At 42.1% G+C, this 21,887-nt stretch overlaps 1 non-coding gene across 1 annotated transcript; it reads left to right on the top strand.

Annotated features, from left to right (window-relative positions):
• The first annotated feature begins 12,967 nt into the window (after positions 1 to 12,967).
• Positions 12,968 to 13,040, top strand: Trnaa-cgc. Its single transcript has one exon. It is a non-coding gene; the product is annotated as a tRNA-Ala (tRNA).
• The last annotated feature ends 8,847 nt before the right edge of the window (positions 13,041 to 21,887 follow it).

The raw sequence follows: 21,887 nt of genomic DNA, 5'->3' as shown, positions 1-21,887 counted from the left end.
TTATTTCTCAACCTGTTTCCAGTTTTAAGGTTATGGTATAGCAGTAGCAGACAGTAGTGTTATAAGTTCCTGTGAATTATGATGGGTGGAGGTTACACTGAACAACCGAGCTAGGTTAATAATTGGCTCCTTTTACCGACCTCCAGACTCAGCAGCATTAGTGGCAGAGCAACTGAGAGAAAATTTGGAATACATTTCACATAAATTTTCTCAGCATGTTATAGTCTTAGGTGGATATATCAATTTACCAGATATAGACTGGGACACTCAGATGTTTAGGACGGGTGGTAGGGACAGAGCATCGAGTGACATTATACTCAGTGCACTATCCGAAAATTACCTCGAGCAATTAAACAGAGGACCGACTCGTGGAGATAACATCTTGGACCTACTGATAACAAACAGACCCCAACTTTTCGACTCTGTATGTGCAGAACAGGAAATCAGTGATCATAAGGCCGTTGCAGCATCCCTGAATATGGAAGTTAATAGGAATATAAAAAAAGGGAGGAAGGTTTATCTGTTTAGCAAGAGTAATAGAAGGCAGATTTCAGACTACCTAACAGATCAAAACGAAAATTTCTGTTCCGACACTGACAATGTTGAGTGTTTATGGAAAAAGTTCAAGGCAATCGTAAAATGCGTTTTAGACAGATACGTGCCGAGTAAAACTGTGAGGGACGGGAAGAACCCACCGTGGTACAACAACAAAGTTAGGAAACTACTGCGAAAGCAAAGAGTGCTTCACTCCAAGTTTAAACGCAGCCAAAACCTCTCAGACAAACAGAAGCTAAACGATGTCAAAGTTAGCGTAAGGAGGGCTATGCGTGAAGCGTTCAGTGAATTCGAAAGTAAAATTCTATGTACCGACTTGACAGACAATCCTAGGAAGTTCTGGTCTTACGTTAAATCAGTAAGTGGCTCGAAACAGCATAACCAGACACTCCAGGTTGATGATGGCATTGAATCAGAGGGTGACACGCGTAAAGCTGAAATACTAAACACCTTTTTCCAAAGCTGCTTCACAGAGGAAGACCGCACTGCAGTTCCTTCTCTAAATCCTCGCACGAACGAAAAAATGGCTGACATCGAAATAAGTGTCCAAGGAATAGAAAAGCAACTGGAATCACTCAACAGAGGAAAGTCCACTGGGCCTGACGGGATACCAATTCGATTCCACACAGAGTACGCGAAAGAACTTGCCCCCCTTCTAACAGCCGTGTACCGCAAGTCTCTAGAGGAACGGAGGGTTCCAAATGATTGGAAAGGAGCACAGGTAGTCCCAGTCTTCAAGATGGGTCGGCGAGCAGATGCGCAAAACTATAGACCTATATCTCTGACGTCGATCTGTTGTAGAATTTTAGAACATGTTTTTTGGTCGAGTATCATGTCGTTTTTGGAAACCCAGAATCTACTATGTAGGAATCAACATGGATTCCGGAAACAGCGATCGTGTGAGACCCAACTCGCTTTATTTGTTCATGAGACCCAGAAAATATTAGATACAGGCTCCCAGGTAGATGCTATTTTTCTTGACTTCCGGAAGGCGTTCGATACAGTTCCGCACTGTCGCCTGATAAACAAAGTAAGAGCCTACGGAATATCAGACCAGCTGTGTGGCTGGATTGAAGAGTTTTTAGCAAACAGAACACAGCATGTTGTTATCAATGGAGAGACGTCTACAGACGTTAAAGTAACCTCTGGCGTGCCACAGGGGAGTGTTATGGGACCATTGCTTTTCACAATATACACTCCTGAAAATGGAAAAAAGAACACATTGACACCGGTGTGTCAGACCCAGCATACTTGCTCCGGACAATGCGAGAGGGCTGTACAAGCAATGATCACACGCACGGCACAGCGGACACACCAGGAACCGCGGTGTTGGCCGTCGAATGGCGCTAGCTGCGCAGCATTTGTGCACCGCCGCCGTCAGTGTCAGCCAGTTTGCCGTGGCATACGGAGCTCCATCGCAGTCTTTAACACTGGTAGCATGCCGCGACAGCGTGGACGTGAACCGTATGTGCAGTTGACGGACTTTGAGCGAGGGCGTATAGTGGGCATGCGGGAGGCCGGGTGGACGTACCGCCGAATTGCTCAACACGTGAGGCTTGAGGTCTCCACAGTACATCGATGTTGTCGCCAGTGGTCGGCGGAAGGTGCACGTGCCCGTCGACCTGAGACCGGACCGCAGCGACGCACTGATGCACGCCAAGACTGTAGGATCTTACGCAGTGCCGTAGGGGACCGCACCGCCACTTCCCAGCAAATTAGGGACACTGTTGCTCCTGGGGTATCGGCGAGGACCATTCGCAACCGTCTCCATGAAGCTGGGCTACGGTTCCGCACACCGTTAGGCCGTCTTCCGCTCACGCCCCAACATCGTGCAGCCCGCCTCCAGTGGTGTCGCGACAGGCGTGAATGGAGGGACGAATGGAGACGTGTCGTCTTCAGCGATGAGAGTCGCTTCTGCCTTGGTGCCAATGATGGTCGTATGCGTGTTTGGCGCCGTGCAGGTGAGCGCCACAATCAGGCCTGCACACGACCGAGGCACACAGGGCCAACACCCGGCATCATGGTGTGGGGAGCGATCTCCTACACTGGCCGTACACCACTGGTGATCGTCGAGGGGACACTGAATAGTGCACGGTACATCCAAACCGTCATCGAACCCATCGTTCTACCATTCCTAGACCGGCAAGGGAACTTGCTGTTCCAACAGGACAATGCACGTCCACATGTATCCCGTGCCACCCAACGTGCCCTAGAAGGTGTAAGTCAACTACCCTGGCCAGCAAGATCTCCGGATCTGTCCCCCATTGAGCATGTTTGGGACTGGATGAAGCGTCGTCTCACGCGGTCTGCACGTCCAGCACGAACGCTGGTCCAACTGAGGCGCCAGGTGGAAATGGCATGGCAAGCCGTTCCACAGGACTACATCCAGCATCTCTACGATCGTCTCCATGGGAGAATAGCAGCCTGCATTGCTGCGAAAGGTGGATATACACTGTACTAGTGCCGACATTGTGCATGCTCTGTTGCCTGTGTCTATGTGCCTGTGGTTCTGTCAGTGTGATCATGTGATGTATCTGACCTCAGGAATGTGTCAATAAAGTTTCCCCTTCCTGGGACAATGAATTCACGGTGTTCTTATTTCAATTTCCAGGAGTGTATATAAATGACCTAGTAGATAGTGTCGGAAGTTCCATGCGGCTTTTCGCGGATGATGCTGTAGTATACAGAGAAGTTGCAGCACTAGAAAATTGTAGCAAAATGCAGGAAGATCTGCATCGGATAGGCACTTGGTGCAGGGAGTGGCAACTGTCCCTTAACATAGACAAATGTAATGTATTGCGAATACATAGAAAGAAGGATCCTTTATTGTATGATTATATGATAGCGGAACAAACACTGGTAGCAGTTACTTCTGTAAAATATCTGGGAGTGTGCGTGCGGAACGATTTGAAGTGGAATGATCATATTAAGTTAGTTGTTGGTAAGGCGGGTACCAGGTTGAGATTCATTGTGAGAGTACTTAGAAAATGTAGTCCATCAACAAAGGAGCTGGCTTACAAAACACTCGTTCGACCTATACTTGAGTATTGCTAATCAGTGTGGGATCCGTACCAGATCGGGTTGACGGAGGAGATAGAGAAGATCCAAAGAAGAGCGGCGCGTTTCGTCACAGGGTTATTTGGTAACCATGATAGCGTTACGGAGATGTTTAATAAACTCAAGTGGCAGACTCTGCAAGAGAGGCGCTCTGCATCACGGTGTAGCTTGCTCGCCAGCTTTCGAGAGGGTGCGTTTCTGGATGAGGTATCGAATATATTGCTTCCCCCTACTTATACCTCCAGAGGAGATCACGAATGTAAAATTGGAGAGATTAGAGCGCGCACGGAGGCTTTCAGACAGTCGTTCTTCCCGCGAACCATGCGCGACTGGAACAGGAAAGGGAGGTAATGACAGTAGCACGTAAAGTGCCCTCCGCCACACACCGTTGGATGGCTTGCGGAGTATAAATGTAGATGTAGATGTAGTCAACAGGCTCATCATTGCACAGGGAAGAAAAAAGAAAGAGGTACGTGTTAGTAATTATTGTTATCACCTGACACTCAGGATATTAAAGCTATTAAATATTGTTATAAAAAGTGACTTAACAGCAGAGCCACATATCAGGGGACTGACAATATAATGACAACCATAATGTAGGCAAAATTCACTATAATCTGATGGTAAGACTAAAAAATGACGAGGTCTAGATAACTATATGAAAATGTGGCTTACCGTTGTCAGATCACTCTAGTTCGTTCCATTGTTTCACTGAAGCGCCTTGTAGTCTCCACTGTATGAAACGTATGTTAGCATTAACAGCAGAAGATGACAAATGTTTTGTACTGCAGGATAAAGTTGATGATTATGCATTGCAATCACTATATCTTTGAGTAACTTTTCGATTTTAATCGAACTAAGATATGTGTTTGACAAAATAAAACAGGCTGTTTATACTTGGACTAACATTGTTTACTTTTGTACAAAGGTCAAACTATTCTTGTCGACAAGTGCACTTTAAGCTATAAGTTATATCAGTAGTAACAACTGTAAGTGTTTTGTCGTGTTATAGAACAAACTTTTATGTATTTAGATAAATAATACACACTGTTTTGGTATTATTGAAGTTTGGTACCAAGATCGAACTAAGCTCATCGACAAGTGTCACTTAACCTGTAGGTTAAATTAATAGTGCTATGAGTGGGCCATGTCTATTTTTCTAACGTTACAGAAAAATCAGGCTAGGTGGGAATGCTATGTGTATTTTGTACTCGAAATATTACTAATTTTGATAAATAATTTTATTTTGGTCCAAAGATCGTACTGTAATAAGAAACCTGTGTGTGTGTTATGTACTAGATATAATTAGGCATTTGATGAGTACTTTTAGTTTGGTTAAAGATCGTGTTTTCAAGATAGCAAATTTTCACCTCCATGTGGAAGTTCGTTCCACCAATGCCTCTGGTGGTGTGGGCATGTTGTGTGTTTACAACTCATATTTGGAACATTATGAAGGCATATATATGTATTCCATCACCGCTATATTGTGATCTGAGTCTATATCTGCTCCTGGTTACGTCTTACAATCCAGTATCTGATTTCGGAATCTCTGTCTCACTATGAAGTAATCTAACTGAAACCTCCCCATATCACCCAGCCTTTTCCAAGTATACCTCCTACTCTTGTGATTCTTGAACAGAGTATTCGCTATTACTAGCAGAAATTTGTGACAAAACTAAATTAGTCTTTCTCCTCTCTCTTTTCTTGTCCCAAGCCCATATTCTCATGTAACCTTTTCTTCTACTCCTTCCCCTACAGCTGCATTCCGCTCTCCAATGGCTATTAGATTTCCATTTCCTTTTAGGTATTGTATTACCCGTTCAATATCGTCATATACTTTTTCTGTCTCTTAGTCTTCAGTCTGCGACATCGGCATGTATACCTGAATATCGGTGTTGGTTTGCCGTCGATTGTGATGATGACAAACCTATCACTGAAATGTTCGTAGTAACACACTCTCTTCCCTATCTTGCTAATCATAACGAATCCTACTCCCCTTATACCATTTTCTGCTGTTGTTTATATTACCCTATGCTCATCTGACCAGAAATCCTTGTCTTCTTTCCACTTCTCTTCACTGGCCTCTACTATATCTAGATTGAGCCTTTGCATTTCCCTTTTCAAATGTTTTAGCTTGCCTACCTCGTTCAAGCTTCTGACTTTCCACGCCCCAACTCATGAACGTTATCCTTTCGTTGGTTACTCAATCTTTTTCTCATTGTCGCGTCCTCTTTGGCAGTCCGCTCCTAGAGATACGAGACTATTACAGAATCGAGACTATTCCGGAATATTCTGCCAATTGCGAGATCATCATGACACCTTTTCAATTTCAGGTCAGGTGTCCTGTGGATACACGTTATATGACTTTAACTCATTGTTTCCATTGCCTTCTGTATCCTCATGCCGTTGTTCATTGCTGATACTTCCGCCCTTAGGTGCAGTTTCCCATCCCAAGGCCAAGAGAGTGACATGAATCTCTGTCCGTTCCTTTGTGTTCTTTGAAATTGTAAGTAGGCTGATTAGGTTCTTATACTGGTAACGCCGCCGCCACGTAGCGCTCTGTATGAAAATCACTGGCTGTGCTGTGTGCAGTCTGTGGCTGGTTGGCATTGTTGTAATACTCGCCATTGCAGCGTTGGGCAGTTGGCTGTTAACAGCGCGTAGCGTTGTGCAGTTGGAGGTGAGCCGCCAGCAGTGATGGATGTGAGGAGAGAAATGGCGGAGTTTTGAGAGCGGATGATCTGGACGTGTGTCCATTAGACACATTAGACACATTTGTAAGACTGGATGTCATGAACTGGTATATATATTATGACTTTTGAACACTATTAAGGTAAATACATTGTTTGTTCTCTATCAAAATCTTTCGTTAGCTAACTATGCCTATCAGTAGTTAGTGCCTTCAGTAGTTTGAATCTTTTATTTAGCTGGCAGTAGTGGCGCTCGCTGTATTGCAGTGGTTCGAGTAACCAAGATTTTTGTGAGGTAAGTGATTTGTGAAAGCTATAGGTTAATGTTAGTCATGGCTATTCTTTTGTAGGGATTATTGAAAGTCAGATTGCGTTGCGCTAAAAATATTGTGTGTCAGTTTAAGCACAGTCATTTATAATTTTTCCAAGGGGACGTTTCAAAATTGCTGCTTGAAGAATGGGGGTGACTTCCTATGCCTGAAATCTTCAGCTGTCAACGGTCATTATCAATCAAAATTTAAGCTGTGGCAGTTTTCGAACTCGGGACCGATGATGCTAGCGCTATACCAGGAAAAATTAAGTCTTTTGTATGTGACCGCAATTTTTAAAATATTCAGTTATATTGTAATGTTCCTGCACGCAGCAGACAACTTACCTCGTCTTTCCGCTGCAACTGCTTGAATATTCTGCATCCAGCAACATGCTAAAATAATTCAAAAGAAATACTGCGATCCATGCAGAGTGCAACTCATGGTCACCACTAATGATGCAACCACTCCCCTTTTTTTTATAGAAATTAAATGTACAGATGTGGTTTAGTCACAAGCATTAAGCGGTGTAAAAATTTAAAAGAATCAATAAAAACTTTTAGTTCGCTATATTCCGAAAACTGACGATTCACACCCTGCATACTTTACTCGAAACTTCTTTTCCTTTAACAGTTTTATTGCCAAAAACTTTAATTATTCCACAATTTCTTTCATGACGTATCTGGTCAAAACGAAGATACGAATATTACATTCAATGTATGCGCACACAAATATGACAACATCCATGCAGTGGACAAGCAAGCAACATCAAGGAGCGGCCAAAAGGCAAATTACCGAAAATCCTCGATTAATACAGAGCTCTCGTCCGGCACCACCATCACGGTCAGGGCGGGCTGCAACATCTCCTGACACGCGGCTTCTCCCCACGCCAGGCCGCGTCCCACTGCTGCCAACAGCTAACTGTTCGCTCGCTACCACTCGCAATAATAATACCTCAGACTCAGAGTTGCTGCATGCACGCAACAGCAGAATCAACAGCCAACTTCCCAAACGAAGATATGTACGTCCAACTTTCAAACTCTATCAGTGCACAATCCGTTTAAGTAGTAACTATAAAATGGCGATATGGCCACTCCAAGACAAAGTACCTGTTTCAAACAGAGGCATACATGGATACTTGAGTAAACGCGCTATAATCACTGCCGTTAAATTCAGGCTGCTCCATTCCCAGAACTCACATTACTCCAGGCCAGCAATCACTGAGTGGTGGCCCCATAAACAAACCACATTGAGAGCTGGTGGAAAAGCTCTTCTTGAGCGAACAAGCGACTGCCTTTCTTACTGATCCGACCAACGACCAACTCACTGATCTCGTCTGTGTCTTGACTACTGCCAATAACCACTTCTGCCAACAGAGAGGGAAGAGCACAAACTACTAGGCAGTATAGCCAACCAATGGCCTGGGGCTGCTAATGCAAACCTAGGCAATAGTGCCGCATACAGCACAGTACATCTCCTTGAGGTGCACTGAGTGTGCAACTGGTATTGAGCCAAACAAATTTCCATTACGTAAAAGTACATCTTTCTGCTATGTTTTGACAAGACTAAATAACCTCCACTGATATGGATCATAAACGTTCAGTATCACAACAAAGAGCCATATCTTCTGCAATAAATAGTTTTACTTATTCTGTTTCTCTGTTCCTGTACAGAGAGAATGAGTCTCCAGGTAACAGGTGTTTTGCTTCCAGTCTACGCCCATACGGTTTGGCAGATCTCTTATCAGAGTCAAGTCACGAGTTAAATCACTTAGATCATTTTAACTAAATAATTGTGGTACATAATCTTTTTCTAGCTTGTAATCATCACCATCATCGCATTCATTTTTGGAGCTGCTCTCCTCTCGCAAATTCTTAAGAATCGTATGTGGGTTTGGAGTAGGGAGAGATTCACAATGCATAACTGGTCGTAAGGGCGAAGAAATATTAGGATATTCTATATCCTTCTTTCTTTTTGTGTCCAACAACAACAACAACGATATATATGTTTTTGCCGCTCTTTTCTTACCAATTACATAGTTAACACAAACATAACAGAATACGTTTGTGTTATTCAAACACTTGTTGAAACTCATTTCTAAGAAACTGGAAAAGTGCATCTAACAATACAAATGTAATCTCACGACACTGTAGCATGTCCACAATCAATTAATGCTTCCCTTTAACAGTCAGATGGTTGTCACAAGTGTAGCCAGCTACTCCATGTTATTAAGATACAATATTCCTTACTTGCAACAAAATTTCTCCTGGTGAAACATAAATCTAATTGAAAAATGAGTTAACTTCGCTTGTGAAAAAGCTATACACGATACAAAAAAAAAATTAATAACACATCCGAAATGAGTACGAAAAAGTTCTCCAAGAACAGTGAAAATTTCACAGAATCAAAAATTATATTGGGTTGTATAATCGAGTGCCTTTAAATGTGGCACAAAATCCAAATCGTTCGGATACTTTTGAACAAAGCGCCGTCCTGGACTGTAGAGTCAGCAGTCTTGCAAGGTATAACTGGTATACTTCCAACGTTTTTGGATTTTTTAATTTTTCTAATTTAATTGTTTTTAATTGCCCAATAGCACAACTGGGTTAGTTTCACATCTTCTAATTTTTAGTTTTCCACCAACGCCCTCTTAAATTTTTGATTCTACCATCAACGTCATTGTGACGTGGGACACACGCTCAAGGATACTTCAACCCAATAAAGACAAGACATTAATTATCAATGAAACACACACCCTGGCTTATAATTTCCAACATATTTTATTTAACAATTGCATGGCAACAGCAGACTGCTGTTACCCCAGAATAATATACATAATTACCTTAGAAATTGAAACATTACTAAACAGACAAAATGTCTATGGGCATCAAAATCCATCCCAAACAAATAATTTCAGAACCCTCTTCAGATAAATCTTAAGAACTATACAAACAATAAATGGTTTACTGACAAACACTCCCACAGAAGCAAGACACCTTTCTAAGATATAACAGCTGTAAGATATTAAAAACACAGTAGAATGAAAGGCATCCTTCATATATTACAAAATTTCAGTGACAAGTAGTACCATATCTGGAGTTTGCGAAAACTACAACTCAGATCGAGCCTGAATGAAAGCTGAAAGGAACAGTGAAGAAGGAAAGACGGACGCCTCGGCGTCACCAGGAACAAATAATGAAATACTCAACTTAGATTCAGTGAACAACTGGTGTCTACTGGCAAACATGGCGCCCGTGCTATCGGTTACAATTCAAACTGGCCGCCGTCAAGGCGTCGTCCGCCAGTTAAACGATCAGCTACAACAGACGACGCACACCGCTGATTATACCATGGAAACACCAACATACAACCAAAACAGGCAAACCTCATTCAGACAGGTAACCACTGTTCAATACGTTGTGCACCAGTGGTCAATACGAAACAGACTACATGGGAGTCCAAACACTATACTCGTAAGATCCCTTAACTGCAAACAGCACGAAACTCAATAAACATGTATACAGCAGAACTCTAAGAACCTGAATAAATCCCACCGTTTAATTCTTTAGCGTATCTGGTTGCAGGCTGATGTACATGAAAGGCACTTTCACATGTTCACATCGTTTAGCAGCATAGACGATAACATCGCCCTCTCACAAGACGCAATACACACACGCCGACTGCATGCAAGTCTCTGTCCGCAGCGCCACTGCCGACGTGACAGAAACAGGCAGAGAACGCGCGAAGAGCGACTGTCGACAACCAGACTGCACACCGGAGCGCCAACCAACCGACCAAAACCAGCCCTCTCCCCATTTTTTTTTTCTTTATTGTGATTTCATTCCCCTGCGCCATATGGGCATGGGAGAGCTGTCAGCGGCACAATCCGCCGCTTTTCAGCCGAGTGACATGACAATAATACGAGAATAAAATGTTACATAAAATGCAATAAAAAAGGGAGACGTGTAAGACTGAGTAAGGGGAGATAATGGAGGTAAAAATACTCTGACATGGAGACGTTCATGGGGAGACAATTAAAAAAATCGACATAAAGTTAAAAAACACAGTTGGCAATTCTCAAAACACTAAGAAGACACTGAAGGCAAATGAACAGGTTAAATGTCAGCCACAGTGTTAAAAGCACTCCGGAACAACACACTTTAAACCCACTTGGAGCACATACGATAAAGAATAAAACTGACAGGTGGGACCTGCCGAGGGAGAGGCCAGAGAGGATGGAAAAGGAGGGGAGAGCAAGGGGCAACAGGGGAGGTGGCAGGATGAAAAGAGTAGGGGTGTCAGCAGCTACACCAAGAGGCAGGAAACAGGTGGGGCAGGAGATGAAGAGGGAAGACAAGGCAGGAGGGAGTGCAGAGACACTGAAGGGGAGCACAAGAGATGGAGGGGGAGTAGGAGGGGAGAGACATGAGAAGCGAGGGGGAGAAGAGGGAGCCCTGACGAGGAGGCAGAAGGAAGATGAGGTTAGAGTTGGTAGGAAGGGTACATGTCAGGGCGAAGCTCATCATCCAGGAGGGGTAGATGGTTGAAGTTGTGTTGGGGAAGGAGGCAGAGGGTGTGGTGATGGACAGAGGGTGAGACACAGCGGTGAAGTCACAGTAACAGGCTAGGGTTTGAGCAGAAGCGAGACACGAAGGGGTGAGGGGGATCAATGTGGTGGCCAATATATAGTGTGCAGATGTGTTCAAGGAAAAGGAGAATGTGAGGGAAGGGGATGAGGTCGTAGAGGATGTGCATGGGGGATGGAAGGCCGATGCAGAAGGCAAGGTGGAGCGCACGGTGTTCGAGGATTAGGAAGGACTTATAGAACCTGGGAGGGGCGGAAATCCGATCCACGCTGGCGTAACAGAGGATGGGGTGGATCAAGGATTTGTACGTGTGAAGGATGGTGGAAGGATGCAGACCCCATGGCCAGCCGGACAGTAGTTTCAGGAGGTGGAGACTGTTGCGAGCTTTGTGTTGGATGGTAAGGAGATGGGGAGTCCAGGTGAGGTGGCGGTCGAGGGTGAGGCCAAGGTATTTGAGGGTAGGAGTGAGGTGGATAGGATCGCCATAAATTGTGAGGTAGAGATCATGGAGATGGAAATAGCGGGTGGTTCGACCTATGATGATTGCCTGTGTCTTGGAGGGGTTGATACGGAGGAACCACTGGTTGCACCAAGCAGTGAATTGGTTAATTTGGAGGGTACGTTGGGACCGTTGAAGGTTAGGATAAAGGGCTAGGAAGGCGGTGTCATCAGCCAACTGGAGGAGATGACACCTCTCCCCACAGCGTGGTGTGCTTAAATAGCCGAAAAGCGGCCAAAGAGGAAAACCACGGCTACGCAATACAGAATCGGTGGCAGATATCCTAAATGAACATTGCAGATGACGCAGTCGTTTATCGACTAGCAAAGTCATCAGAGGGTCAAAACAAATTGCAAAACGATTTAGAAAAGATATTTGAATGGTGCATAAATTGACAGTTCACCCTAAATAACGAAAAGTGTGAGGTCATGCAGATGAGTGCTAAAAGGAATTCGTTAAACTTCGGTTACACGATAAATCAGTCAAATCTAAAGGCACTAAATTCAACTAAGTTCCTAGGAATTACAATTACAAACAACTTAAACTGGAAAGAACACATAGAAAACGTTATGGGCAAGGCTAACCAAAGACTGCGTTTTATTGGCAGGACACTTAGAAAATGTAACAGATCTGCCTACACTACGCTTGTCCATCCTCTTTTAGACTACTGCTGTGAGGTGTGGGTTCCTTACCAGATAGGACTGACGGAGTACATAAAAAAGTTCAAAGAAGAGCAGCATTTTTTGTACTAACGCGAAATAGGGGAGAGAACGTCACTGAAATGATACAGGATTTAGGATGGACATCATTAAAACAAAGGGGTCTTCGTCGCGTAGCAATCTTCTCACGAAATTCCAGTCACCAACTTTCTCTTCTGAAAGCGAAAATATTTTGTTGACGCCGACCTAGATAGGGAGAAACGAACACCATGATAAAATAAGGGAAATCAGAACTCGTTTGGAAAGATATATATGTTCGTTCTTGCCACGCGCTGTACGAGATAGGAATAATAGAGAATTGTGACAGTGGTTCGATGAACCCTCTGCCAGGCACTTAAATGTGATTTGCAGAGTATCCATGTAGATGTAGATGTAGATGTAGTGACTCTCCACGTTCAGGAAGACATTCGGGGTTTGATAAAGGTCATTTAAACACATTAATCCATTTTATAAAAACTTGTTTCTTCAGATTGAAAATATCATTCTGGAAACATTCCCCAGGCTGTTGCTAAGACATGTCTCCGCAGTATCCTTTCTTCCAGGAGTGCTAACGAGCGAGGTGGTGCAGTGGTTAGCACACTGGACTCGCATTCGGGAGGACGACGGTTCAATCCCGTCTCCAGCCATCCTGATTTAGGTTTTCCGCGATTTCCCTAAATCGTTTCAGACAAATGCCGGGATGGTTCCTTTGAAAGCGCACGGCCGATTTCCTTCCCAATCCTTCCCTAACCCGAGCTTGCGCTCTGTCTCTAATGACCTCGTTGTTGACGGTACGTTAAACACTAACCACCACCACCACCGGGAGTGCTGGTTCTGAAAGGTTCACAGAAGATCTTCTGTGAAGTATGGAAGGTAAGATACGAGGTACTGGCAGAACTGAAGCTGTGAGGACAGGTCGTGCTTGGGTGGCCGAGTTGGTAGAGCACTTGCCCGCGAAAGGCAAAGGCCCCAAGTTCGATTCTCGGTCCCGCACACATATCTAATCTGCCAGTAAGTTTCAGTAAAGTATTTCTTTCACCCTCGTACCCTATATTATTTGCGATAATGTAAATGCACAGAGAGTCACACCTAGTGATACGTGGCTGGCGACCACGGGCCCCGAGCTGAGTACTGGCATTGCTTCCACTTACTTATGCCAGGCTCCTCACTTTTATCTATCCTATCTGGCCACCCTCGGCCAGCTCTTGTTCTTTTCCGACCCTGACGCTATTAGGTTTCGAAGGCTAGGGGTCTTTCATTTTCCAACCTATACTTCTCATGCAGCGTCTGACCCAGAGCGGGCGGCTGCAAAAGGCGTCTGTATCCCATGTTAGGGGCGGACTCCAGAACTGCGGCAGGCAACGGAATACCACTGCAGATTTTCTTCCCTGCATAATGCAGTCTCCATTTTATGGACAAAAAATGGCTTCCTCTCATGTTAAATCAGTGTCCGGAGGTAAAATAGTCCCCCATTCGGATCTCCAGGGGGGGGGGGGGGGGTGACAACTTGAAAGGAGGCAAAAAATCAAAACGAGAATTGGTACCTGGAATGTCAATGGAATGGACATAGAGAGTTGCAGTCAGATGAATATGTATTCTACTACTCAGGAGGAGAAGTAAAAGGAATTAATGGAGTAGGAATGATTATGACAAAGGAATTGGCTAAATGTGTGGAATATGTAGACTATGCAAATGACCGGGTTATTGGTGTAAGGCTGAAAGGAGCACAAAAAGATTTACTGATTGTCCAGGTGTATATGCCAACTTCAGAACATGATGACCAAATCGTAGAGGAAACGTACAATGTAATAGAGAGAATAATGGACGAAAATAAAAAATGCTGCAAAATAGTAATGGGAGACTGGAACGCCATTGTGGGAGAAGGGAAAGAGTGAAACATAGCAGGCAGTCATGGTCTTGGAAAGAGAAATGACAGAGGTGAATGGTTAATTGACTTCTGCAGGGAATGGCAGCTGATAGCGGCAAACACACGGTTCAAGAACCATAAGAGGAGGCTCTACACTTGGAAATCACCAGGGGATAAATACAGAAACCAAATCACCCTATAATAATAATAATAATAATAGTGAATATGTTGGGTATCAATGTACGTTGTCTCTTAGACAGTGGAATTGAGGTGAGTGCGATATCTCAGTCCTTCTTTGATGCGTTACCTGGTAAAGACGAGCTTACAGTAATGAGGGTATCAGGACTAAGAATAATTGGTGCTACGGGCAAGGTGTCAAAAACGGTAAAGCAAGAAGCTTTGCTGCCCTTTAACATTAATGGTAATTTAATTGATCATCCATGCTTAATTGTAAACAATCTCAGTAATGAGGTTTTAATTGGCATAGATTCCTTGTCGAAATATCAGAGTGTTGTTGACTTTTAAAGATGCCAGTTAAAAATGGTCTTGCAGATAACCGGAGTTATTACGGTACCTTTTATTGATAAACATGAAGTAACTAATGATGAAACTTGGGAGCTGCCTATACGAGTTCTGAAAAATAGGAGATACTGGGACGAAGGTGTTAATCTTAGTACAAGTAAGCTAAACACAGAAGAAGAAGAAGCAATTATTTTGGACAAAATAGAAGCTAAATTGCAGGAAATCGATAAAATTTCAGCTAATCAGAAGGGAGAACTGAGACAGGTTTTAAAAAGACTTCATAAGGTATTTTCAAATCGACCTGGCGTGGTCAAAGTTCATGAATGAATTCTGTAGGGAGGAGGTTGTTCTGTAACCTCTACACAGTGTGGCAGCTGTGCAGTCCCAGCTGTGTGGGATCTTCTTTCCATTTCAGGTCTCACTCATTCTTCATCTTTCCTATCCACAAAAATTTCGGCGCTTACTCTCAAATACTAAAATTTTCCGTTATGACTACCAAGCCAGCATGAAGCTAATGAATCCTGTAGGGAGGAGGTTGTTCTGTAACCTCTACACAGTGTGGCAGCTGTGCAGTCCCAGCTGTGTGAGATCTTCTTTCCTTTTCAGGTCTCACTCATTCTTCATCTTTTCTATCCACCTAAAATTTCGACCTCTTCTTTCCAACACATTAAATTTTCCGTTATGGTTATCAAGCCAATAATAAACTAATGAATTCTGTAGGGAGGAGGTTGTTCTATAACCTCTACGCAGTGTGGCAGCTGTGCAGTCCCAGCTGTGTGACATCTTTCCATTTCAGGTCTCTCTCATTCTTCATTTTTCCTATCTACAAAAATTTCGACCCCTTCTTTCAATATGAAAATTTTCTGAAACCAATGAATTCCATAGCGAGGAGGTTGTTCTGTAACCTCTATATAGTGTGGCAGCTGTGCAGTCCCAGCTGTGTGAGATCTTCTTTCACATTTCAGATCTCACTCAATCTTCATCTTTCCTATCCACCAAAGTTTCGACTCCTTCTTTGCAATACAAAAATTTTCCGTCATGGCTATCAAGCCATGAGTTCTGTAATCATTCGATCCACCGATTAGTGAAGAAAAATACCTAATGTGACAAACCTAATAGTGACATAAACAACAGAGAAGTATGATGTAATTAAGATACAATGTATTTGAGTAACAAGTATGTATAGAACCCTGGTAGTATTATAAGTACAAAGTTGTTGTATTATTGGAAATGGTCCCACAATAATACTTTAAAAAAGATATACAAATTCGTGTACAAGCAGGATCTGAAGTGGCAGTGAAACCTATTGCATGCTGTAGAGCTAGCTAACTAATTAGTAATAAAAGAGATTGCTTAGTGTTATGAAAAATATGCAGATAAGTTGTAAGAATGAACTCACCTTGTGTAGTAAGAAATGGCAGTGTAATAGAATTGAACAGTGTTTGTGGTTGCGACGTGAAGGACATGTCTTTGAAATATTTATAAGGTTGGAGCTGGTCGTTATTTGATGTAGTGTGTGACAGGACACACCTACACGTATTGAGGTTATGAGTTGGAGGCGTGAATGCGACCATAGGTACCCTTATGTTAGATGAGACAGAGCAGCTCATGGTGTCCTATAGGTTTAAGGAATTTAGCATTGCGCTCGTCCATAATTACTTGATGCACTTTAGTGGTAGATCGAGAGAGACTATCTGTGGTTTCAGCGTCCGATCGAGTGGAAATGGATTGCCACGTGAGCAAACTGATCAGCTGCAACACACTATAGATATGAAATAAATGTGCTATCCTATGCTTTAAATGTTAATAGAGTGAGTATCAAATAAGTACGTGCACTAGCAACGTAATTGAGTAACATAATGACAGACGTGAAACATTATTTATAGCTCAGCATAAATACACTTCAATGAAGTAAGTACATAATTGCAGATGTGGAACTGACACAGCAGCAGAGGACCAATAAGTGGATTTAGTAGTCAACTCAACGTAGTGTGTTTTGAACACGCAGAACTGTACTATTACCACAAGTTACTCACATGTACAAAGAAGCTGAGAACACAACTACTAATCAAATATACTCATACCATCTCTAAGAAAAAGGTAATCGAAGATGAGTCAGCTAAGTAAATAAAATACAGATTTGTCAGGAATGTACCTTGCATTGGTTCAGTGTTCCGGCCCAGAAATAATAAATTGAAATTAAATAGGATTCATGATTGTATGCCTTGAGCATTAATTTTCTCTAGTACGTGACTAACGTCGTTTTGAGCCATTTGTTTACCGATTTTATGACAGTTAAGTAACCATGAGAGTAAAATTGAAAAAGTTCTGTTAACTTTGTTCCAGCAAAATATTGAAGGATAAAATGTATATATCCCCATTTCATTGTGACCCACCCTTGGATAATAAGTGAGCCTGAGGCACTCTTTTTGTTTGTTCTACAGGACAAACCAGATTATGGCAGCCTGGTAGCTGCGTGAAAGCGTGGAGTGACTTGGACACAACTCACAGTGACCCCTCCCCTTTCCCCATGTAATTTAGAGTGAACGTGAAGGACGCACACCATAGCAACTTCCCCTCCTGTACCCTTGTGAATGGAAGTGTAGAACGCCAGCCAAAGTGGCTACAACCACGTGTGTAAAAATGAAATTGTCATGATTATAAAATTTTCTTTCAGGTTTAGAAAGGACTGCTAAGATATAATCATCTGTTTGTGCATCATGAATAACTGTGTTATTTTCTTTGAATTTGTGTATGTAAAAATGTATTTAATGGATTAAAATTTTCATAATTTTACATATTTTTATGTGTTTGTTTGTCTAAGGCAATATGTATGCCAAAGTTTTTCATTGATTTTGCTAAAATTTTGAGGGACAATATTGCTTAAGAAGCAGTGAACATGCCAGTAATTTAAATAATTGAAGTAGGTAATCAGTTTTCTTTTAATATTTCTATATGTTTACATTTCAATTTTAATTTTTCATAGGGAGTTAAGCTGTACTCTTGCTTCCCTTTTTGTAATTAAAGTTTTTTTTTTCTTTCATTAACATTCGAAAAGAAAAAATTTAAGTAGAGGGTGATGGAGGGAAGCAGCCTACTCACGCCATAGTAAATTCATATCAGTCTTTCCATTGTGTGCCAGCCTAGTCCGCTGTAACTAGCTCTGACGCCATAAATGTTGCGCAATACTTTAAAAATCAAGTAAATAACCTGAAACGGTTCTAGCATGTCAGGAGTAATACTAAATCAATATGTGTTGAATGTCAGTTCATTAACTTTAAACATTTTCGAAATTTGTACGTTTTTCTGTAAAATTCATTGGCGCAACAGAAAAGAGCTAGAGATTTAAAAATTTATATTTAGATTCCTTTTTCATAATAATTTAATAGAAACAGTACTTTGGATTTCACAAATTAAAATTTTATTGGAAATTCATGATATCTGGTTTTTGTCTTAAAAATTGAGGAAGCAAGATAGATTAAGTAGGCGAATAAATAAGGCTAGGATATTTAAATTTAAGTAGAAGGGAGATCCGCTATAATCATAAAGATGTGAGAAGTTTCAATTGAATAACTATAAAACTATAGCGATAGCGTATCTCCAAAGGGCAAGTTCAGAGCTCGTCTACTGCGTGTAGTGTAATTAAATTAATTCTCTCGCCCAAACTATTTTACTTAGCCACGTCAGACTGTTATTATATTACTTACCTGTGTGCTGAATGCGCATTTAAATTGAGAGCTTCATCTGCCATCAGCAAAAGAAGCTATGATTTATTCGGTAACTTAGAGTGGTGCTTTACCAGCCCAGCGGCTAGTAGGGAGAGCCGATTTGATCAGGCGTTCCCTTAGCCGTCCGCTCCGCGGCTTTATATATAAGAACGCTGCATGGGGAAGCAAGGCCCCAGTTCTCTCCAGACACTAAATAGCACACCATCTGTGTCGGCAGTCGCGTCGCGTCGGTATCATTGCTATAAACCGCCTCGGATGCCGTATTTACTCGGGATATGCGTAACCATGAAATCATTTTCGAGTGAAGTGATAATTCTGGGATGACTTTAATTATCTATCTTCAGTTTGCGTATGTCGTATTTTCACGTGCCGCTGCGGGACAGACATTCTACCATTATGTTGCGTGGCGTTTCATGAACCTAATCATCAAATTATGGCGAGCATTGACTTAAACATTTAATTTGGACAGTTATAGTTGCATCAGCGCATTAGACTCTGAACTGCTCTGTTAGTCTGATTGTGTGGATTCTTTTTTTTTTTTTCGTCTGTGACTTTCAGAATATAGAGAACGTTTTTTTTTCACGATCGTTTTTGATTATGAATCCCAGACAATCTCCTAATTCCTCAGAGCTATAAGCTGTAGCTATAAGTGTATTTCTCAGATGAAGTGGGCACTAGGAATTCTAATTACAGGCTTCACGTTTTGCTAATCACTTTCTGGGTGCCAAAATTGTAGTTATAGAGCCAGTGTTGAGAATGGCGAAACAACAGCATGAATAATAGGAACATTTTAAACAACATAATTCCACCCGCAGCCCCACATATGGTTAAACATCAGGGAAATGCAGTGTTTCTACATCACAAAACATTATATATAAATATATACATAAATTCCACCAGCCGCCCCACATATGGTTAAAACGGCCGGGAGCACTGCAATAATTTCTACATTCTACATTACATTTATAAAACAAATAATTTCCACTCGCCGCCCCACAACACCCCTCCGATTAAAAATCATTTAAGTGTTTAAGCGTGAAATTTATGTGGCAGAAACTTCTGCTAATACTGGATTCGTATTGACCCCACGAAGACATTAGTGTTCTTCGTGACAAGCACGCTCAAAATTACCTACCAGGAAACAAAATCGCAATTCACGTAATTCCAGCAAACACAATCTTCATTTATCAACCGTCCGATCTTCATTTCTTCAGAGTGTACAAGCATATGAAGCGTAAAATGTCTGATGGTGCTCTAGATTCTTCGGAAGAGATTAGTCACCAACAACGGAAAAATCTTCTTAAGCTGCAGCCCGTCACATACAGTCAGTTTGGTTCTCCACATTTGCATAATTCTCACCATCACCGGTGTATAATGGCTTTAAAACTTCGACAAAGTTCTGTTTCAGACACAATCTTTCACTCGGCAATCTTCAGGATGGATGCACAAATGTAAGCACTTATCAAATGTGCTTGGTGAACAAAAGTAATTTTCTTCATACACTTCTTCTTAAGCAGCCAGTACTGTGAAGCCATAATTCCTGAATGGATCACGCTCTTTATTATTACGGCTATTACTTTTATTATTGTGACCATTATTATTATTATTATTACTTCTGCACATGTGATGCAACTGTTTCTTCCTTTTTGTTCTGGTTGTATATTCTGTGAAATTGCAAATGTACTCTGTAGGTTTACTACGTGCTTTCAATGAAACGAAGCGAAAACAGACTGCCAAGTGCAGAGTTCTATAAACATGACGTAGTTCCTTATAACACTTTCTCTCGTAATATAGTAAAGAAAAATTGCAGTCATTGGGTTTTAAACCCAGTATGCTTAGTACAACGATCTATTGCTCTACCAACTGCCCCACGGAAACTATACCTGATAGTTACCGATCGTAATGCTTTTTGTGTGCTCCATAGTTCTCATGTTGCTTTTAATTAACGTTTACGTCGTTCTACTGGACGCCAGCACATAGTACAAACTAAATCGGAGCTTTGGTTGACATACTATCGACATACAACGATTGGTACAGGTGTCGGACAGCTGGGGGTTTTGGCGTTAGATGCACCCAGGCACATGTAAAGCGTTGTTTCTGAGACACTGGCTGACACTAAAAGTAAAGGAGCTGCTCACCTCTACGCTGCATCTCACTCGGGAAGAAGAGCACCTGCGGCGCGACGTCACAGCGCAGCACCTGGTAGCCCTCGCTCTGCAGCAGCTGGCGGAAGTCGCTCACTGGGTCCTCACTGTGCTGGTACGGAGAAACGAACTTCTCCACGTCCTGAGAGGAACGGCAAAATCCGTGAACATCGACGCTCCACTACAACGCTTGCAAACGATTTGTCTTCAGAAAAGAATGCATCACATTCTGCTCCCAACCCTATGCCTCATGGGCTCCGGGGATTTGCGAAATTACAAGTTAACAATGACCGTGACTTATGAACTTTGACCCGTGTCGGGATAAGGCATCCGAATCCGAAGTAAATAATGATTGTTCCGCGGGAAACAGGAGACGTTATAACTTGATCGTTATTGAACGAGTAATTTCATTCAATAACGATCGGTAGATGAAATAATGGAAATATTGTTGGAAATAAATTTTGCCAGTGGAAATTTTGCCCAAATAAATGATTAAGTTGTAAAAGCAATTAAAAATCGGTCACCAGCTCAACTGATGAGAGACAGTACTGTTAAGTACGAGAATAATTGTGTCAAAGATAAAGTTTACCTGTTTGCAGCACAGCAGGTGGAACGTGAACTTTTACGTGAGTGCTGTGTCAGGCTCAGTAGTCATATAAAATAATGTCATAACAATCTAACTACACTTAAACATTAGTGGTTGACTTTCAATAAGTATTTTGATAGTTATTTTGTTCATAATTTGTCAGCTAAGTGCAATGCTGACAACACAGATAATTATCTATCTAGATTCTGAATAATGGACTGTCATTCTGTCTTTAAAATTACGTACTTTGCACAGTTTAATCTACTGATAATGAAATATATCGCCAATAATTGATTAACTATGTTTTGAATGATAAAAATTCATTAATTGGGCGATTGTCAGGTGGAATAAGCTTTATAATTTCATGAAATATCCTTGAATTAACTTCAGCTGAAAAAATGGTTCTAATGGCTCTGAGCACTATGGGACTTAACATCTGAGGTCATCAGTCCCCTAGAACTTACGAACTACTTAAACGTAACTAACCTAAGGACATCACACACACCCATACCCGAGGCAGGATTCGAACCTGCGACCGTGGCGGTCGCGCGGTTCCAGACTGAAACGCCTAGAACCGCTCGGCCACACTGGCCGGCCACTTCAGCTGAATATGCATGGAAATAAATCTTAATAATCAATTTTACTAC

Source organism: Schistocerca piceifrons, chromosome 2 (assembly GCF_021461385.2).
Source record: "Schistocerca piceifrons isolate TAMUIC-IGC-003096 chromosome 2, iqSchPice1.1, whole genome shotgun sequence".
NCBI lineage: Eukaryota > Metazoa > Arthropoda > Insecta > Orthoptera > Acrididae > Schistocerca > Schistocerca piceifrons.
Note: the sequence above shows the minus strand (reverse complement) of the source record. Positions and strands in the feature narration are given on the sequence as shown.